This window comes from Panicum hallii, chromosome 5 (genome assembly GCF_002211085.1).
Source record: "Panicum hallii strain FIL2 chromosome 5, PHallii_v3.1, whole genome shotgun sequence".
Classification (NCBI taxonomy): Eukaryota; Viridiplantae; Streptophyta; class Magnoliopsida; order Poales; family Poaceae; genus Panicum; species Panicum hallii.
Genome location: NC_038046.1, coordinates 10,816,237 through 10,822,236, shown reverse-complemented (window position 1 = coordinate 10,822,236; position 6,000 = coordinate 10,816,237).

Sequence of the window (6,000 nt, the reverse complement as noted above, 5' to 3'; positions counted from 1 at the left end):
CAATTAAAGTCACAAACATTCAGTTCTGGAACTGAAAATTCACACATATTGATATCTCACAAAGGCACAATTAAAGTCAAACTTTTACCATATTTCACAAAGGAACAATTAAAGTCACACAATTCCCATACTTGACAAAGGAACAATTAATATACATTGTGTGCCCAATCATTTTGCTACTTTCCGTTGATCCCTTGGTTTTTTGAAATTCTTGACTTTTTCTTTATGGTCGTTGCGCAAGTAGGGAGTTTCGTTGGCCGATGGTATTCTTGGCTTGATCATTGAGGTGGCGAAAGGAGGTATCTCATCAAACTGATCGAACTCTTCCTCGTCGACCGCATTCTCAACACCGACGATTCGCCGTTTTCCAGGTATAACCACCTTGAGTCTTTTGTTTGTGGTGTCAGAAACATAGAACACTTGAGCCACATGTTGTGCGAGGACGAAAGGGTCCGTCTTGTATCCGTGACGGCTAAGATCGACACTAACGAACCCGTACTTGTCTTTTTGTACACCTCTATTTGCATCAACCCAATTGCAACGGAAAAGAGCAATTTTAAAACCGTGAAAGTCAAGCTCCCATATCTCTTGTATTTGACCATAGTACGCAGTTTTGTCCTCTCCGTTAACATCGTAAGCATCAACACGTACACCACTATTCTGATACATGCTTTTCTTATCTTGTCGTTCGGTGTAGAACGTGTATCCATTTATGTCATACCCTTGGTATGTCATAACGGTGAATATAGGACCAAGAGCCAAAATTTTGTGTTGTTCACTTATAGGAGTATCTGATCGTGAAATTCGATTCCGGAGCCAACCACAGAATTTGTTCATGTGTTCCTTTGCTAACCATGATTCACTGTGTACAGGATTCTCTCTAAGCAACAGCTCCTTGTGCTCATCGAAGTACTCAGACACAATGTCCATTTGTTGCAACACGTGGAAATGAGCCCTATGAAATAAATCTCGATCTGGAATTATAGCCTTCTTCCCGATCGTCCCCGTGCCTGTGAGCCTCCCCTCATGACGAGACTTGGGAACACCAACCGGGTTACTCGGGTCAGCGTAGTTTAGAGCCCACTCAATGGCTTCCTCTGTACAATATCCTTGTACCATGCTGCCCTCGGGGAAAGCTCGATTTCGTACTAGTGACTTCAAGATGCCGTTGAATCTCTCGTACGCATACATCTGGTGAAGGAACACAGGACCAAGTAGCTTTATCTCCTTGATAAGATGGCCCGTGAAATGAAGGCTGATATCGAAAAAGGCAGGTGGAAAATACATCTCAAGAACGCACAAAGTTTCATAGTGCTTCTTTTCCAATGACTCAAGATCTTCTTCACTTAGAACCTTTTGACCACTTGCATTAAAGAAAAAGCACAGGTTCATAATAGCCTCCCGAACATTGACCGGTAGGATATTCCGAATTCCTACGGCAATCATCTGCGTCAGCAATACATGGTAATCATGAGACTTTATGCCGGGAGATAGCTTTAGATCAGGCATTGATACAAGCTTCGAGACGTTGGTTGAGTAGCCAGTTGGAACTTTCACACTTTTCAAGAACTCGCAAAACTCCTTCTTCTCATTCTTTGACAGGGTGATGCATGATGTGGGCAGCTCCATTCCTTTAACGGAGTCATCATTGAGCCACAACTCTTCTCTAATTTTCATTTTCTTCAGATCAGCTCGTGCATGTGCGTGATCTTTCGTTTTTCCATCCATGTTAAGCAATGTGCCGAGAAGGCTCTCACAGACATTCTTCTCCACGTGCATCACATCAATAGAGTGACGGATGTCTAAGTCCTTCCAATACGGTAGCTCCCAGAAAATCGACTACTTCTTCCACATGTCATCTTCTTCAACAACGACCTTCTTGCCCCTCTTGCCTTTCTTCTCTCCTTTCCGCTTACCGAGGACAACATGGACATTCTTAACCATTTCGTAGACATCATGACCTGAGAAATGCGGAGGAGGACGCCACTTCTCGGCCTTACCGTTGAAGTGATCACACATGTTCCGGAACGGGTGTTTCATTCCAAGGTAGCGTCTATGTCCCATGTACACTATTTTTTTTGACTCACTCAAGTACTCAGAGTCTGTCTCTCTCAAACAATGTGGGCACCCGCAACCTACTTTCTTGCTCTGTCCGGACAAGTTCCGTGCCGCTGGAGAGTCACTGATAGTCGCGAACAAAATGGCTCGAAGCTGAAAGTACTCACGCTTGTACTCATCCCAGACCTCCACTCCTTCACACCACAGCAACTTCAGATCGTCAACCAAAGGACTGAAATAAGTGTCGATGTCATTACCAGGTTGATGTGGCCCCGGTATCAAACCCGACAGCATAATGTACTTCCGTTTGTTACACAACCAAGGTGGAAGGTTGTATATCGTCAGAACAATTGGCCAGGTGCTATGTGTGCTATTGTTCATGAATGGGTTCATGCCATCTGTGCTCATTGCAATCCTAATATTCCTCGGATCTTCCGCAAATTTAGGATATCGCAAATCTATGTTCCGCCATTGTGTGGCATCAGCAGGATGTCTTATCAACCCGTCCACCTTATGCTTCTCCTTGTGCCATCGCAACAATTCTGACTCCTTTTTGTTTGCAAACCAGCGCACCAATCGTGGAACAATTGGAAAGTACCAAAACACCTTTTTAGGTCCGCCCTTTGTTCTGTTGCAGTCCTCATCATCACCACCATCTTTTCTACGGTTGAATCGATCGAGTCCACAAACAGGGCACTTCTCAAGGTCCTGATAATTCGAGCCACGATAGAGAATGCAATCATTCTTGCACGCATGGATCTTTTCCACCTCCAATCCCAACGGGCAGATAATCTGTTTGGCCTCATAAACGGTCTCAGGGACGGTGTTGCCTTGTGGAAGCATGTCCTTAAGGAGTGCTAACAACTCCTTGAAACTGCCATCACTCCATCCGTGGATTGCTTTCAACTGGAAAAGCTTCACCATCGCAAATAGCCTTGAGTATTTCAATCCACAACCAGGATAGAAAGGTTTCTTAGAGTCTTCGATCATCCTCTTGTACTTTCCGAATTCGGCTCCTTTGAACTCATCGTCGCCGTGTCTGTCAGCATTGCAAACCATCTCCTCTATGTTATCAACCTGTCAAGCCAGACATGAAAAGTCATATTAGCACAACCTTATTATTCTAATTGTAAGCTTTATTATAGGGCCGGGTTTGAGTACTACCTGTTCCATGATGTCGGCATTGCTCAACCCTAGTATATCCGCCTCATCCACATCGTCGTCCTCTTCTTCGACAACACTATGGACCTCCCTCTCCACATAGGAATCCCTACTCTCTGCTTCATTAAGTCCTTCTTCACCGTGTTTATTCCAACATCGATAATCCTCCATGAATCCACGTTTGATCAAGTGTGATTTCAACACGTGCTCTTGAAGATATCGCTTCTCATTTTTGCAATTTTTGCATGGGCAATAGAGATACTGTATACCATTGTCCACCATATCTTTCTTCGCGTTCTTAATGAAGGCTTCAACACCATCCATAAAGTCCTTGCAAAGGCGAGGACCATACATCCAACGCCGATACGACATCTATATAGAATATGAAATCAAAACGTTAGGATTCTCATAGTTTGGGGCCATGCACAACTAGTGTTTAAGTTCAAATATTGTTAGCAAGCATGGAATTATTGCTTGCTTGGAAGTGTAGTTCTGCGAAATATTATTCTGCATGTAGAATCTGTGGTTTTATAATTTTTTAGATGATGGAATAAAATTTATTATCCCAGCTTCTGTATCTTGACGTGTCATCTACGATATAATACATGCAGGCAAGAGGCAATATTAATTAGAGACACGAACTCTTACAAGACAAACCATAGCCAGTAAGGTCATATGTGGAGCCAAATATTGCCAATGATGCAAGAATGTAAAAATATTTTAAGATCTTCATCTTTACTTTTCATGCTATATGATTTATCTCGGATTTATTTAGTATTAGATGCTCTTAACGTCTGAATGAAGACAATCATGGAAAAATCTTGGTGTATTTTCGAACATAAGTTATAATGCCCTATTCTAGCCATAAAAGTTTGAACTTAGAACTTAATTATTACATGGTGAACCAAAAGAATCGATATCATATCGGAGTTACCTTGCCACTGCCCCCGCGACACACGACAGCAAGAAGAGGCTCGATCGTGCTCCAGCCGCCCGCCGCGAGACGCTCCCCACGAGATCTCCACCGCCCGCCGCGGCAGATCCACCCAGCCGCACATCCGCCAGCACCACTTTCCCCAGATCCACCCAGCCGCACCACCAAAGTATCAGACTGCAAGTTCGGATAGCTTGTTCGGACCTCCAGACCCCCAGGCGGGTCTTGTCTGAGGTGGGAACAAATGCAAGACGCCCATGATCTGAGACGAGCCTTGCAGGCGCGCGTCTCCCATCCTCATGATCTGAGACGTTCCGTCCAAAGGCGCGTCTCCCATCTGATGATCTGAGACGAGCCTTCCAGTGACGCGTCTCCAGACCCCCAGGCGGGTCTTGTCTGAGGTGGGAACAAATGCAAGACGCCCATGATCTGAGACGAGCCTTGCAGTTGCGCGTCTCCCATCCTCATGATCTGAGACGATCCGTCCAAAAGCTCGTCTCCCATCTCATGATCTGAGACGAGCCTTGCAGTCGCGCGTCTCCCATCCTCATGATCTGAGACGTTCCGTCCAAAGGCGCGTCTCCCATCTGATGATCTGAGACGAGCCTTCCAGTGACGCGTCTCCAGACCCCCAGGCGGGTCTTGTCTGAGGTGGGAACAAATGCAAGACGCCCATGATCTGAGACGAGCCTTGCAGTTGCGCGTCTCCCATCCTCATGATCTGAGACGGTCCGTCCAAAAGCTCGTCTCCCATCTCATGATCTGAGACGAGCCTTCCGGTGACCCGTCTCCCATTTGTCTCAGTAAAGTAAAGCGAGACGCGTCCCGGCTATTTATCGAAAGAAAATTATAGTCACGAGATGTACTGCTGAACGAGATGACCACGGCTGAAATCCCCCTCCCCAGCGTCCCGGAGACCGAGGACCTCGCCACCGCCAAAATCCCCCTCCCCAGCGTGCCGGAGACCGCGGCGCTCGGCATCACCCTCCTCGGCGCATCCTCCGAGACCGCCGCGCTCCCGGAGTGCACCGCTTCGGAGATCACAGCGGTCGCCACCGGCAGATCTGCGGCGCCTCCTCCAACGGGCTTCTGCACCACCAGCCGCAGATCTGCGACACGGGGACCGCAGCTCCCTTCACCACCAACATCCCCGGGCTTCTCCACCAGCCGCAGATCTGCGACACCGGGACCACAACGCCCTTCACCACCAACATCCCCCGCACATAAGGATCGGGTACCTCCCATTGTTGAATGTATTTGTTGGAATCGTCGCATTCTGCCTGAATCTGCATCAGCAAACCCACGGAGGAAGCTTCTCTTTGTTTGCTTTAGTGGTAGTACTCTATCGATTTCTATTGTCTCACGAAACCCACGAAACACGAGCTGGCCCAGGATGAAATTTCCGAGCTGGTCGAAGCTGTTTAGCTGCTTCGGCGGCTGCCTCCCCTGCAGCGACTGTTCAGTCACCCTAAACTGCTGTGGCTCGGGGAACAACAACGTTTACAAGGGGGAGGACGGTGATTCAGCTCGCGAAGCTGCTAGCGCTCGTAAGCCAGCGCCATTGCCTGATTTAATATCTATCTAATAATTAATATCGATGTAATAATAATTGCTGGATTTAGCTAGACATTGTAATGCTGGATTTAGCTAGACATTGTAATGTATTGTGAGATTATTTGTATTTCAGACATTGTAATGTATTGCTGGATTTACTAATGTAATGTAATGTAAGCCGGTTCGTTCGGTTTCAAGGGATTGATTCCATGTAATATGTATTGTACGCTACAGACGCGCCACCGCCATCCCCCCCCCCGATCAATGCGAGACGAGCCTTACTAAGGCCCGTC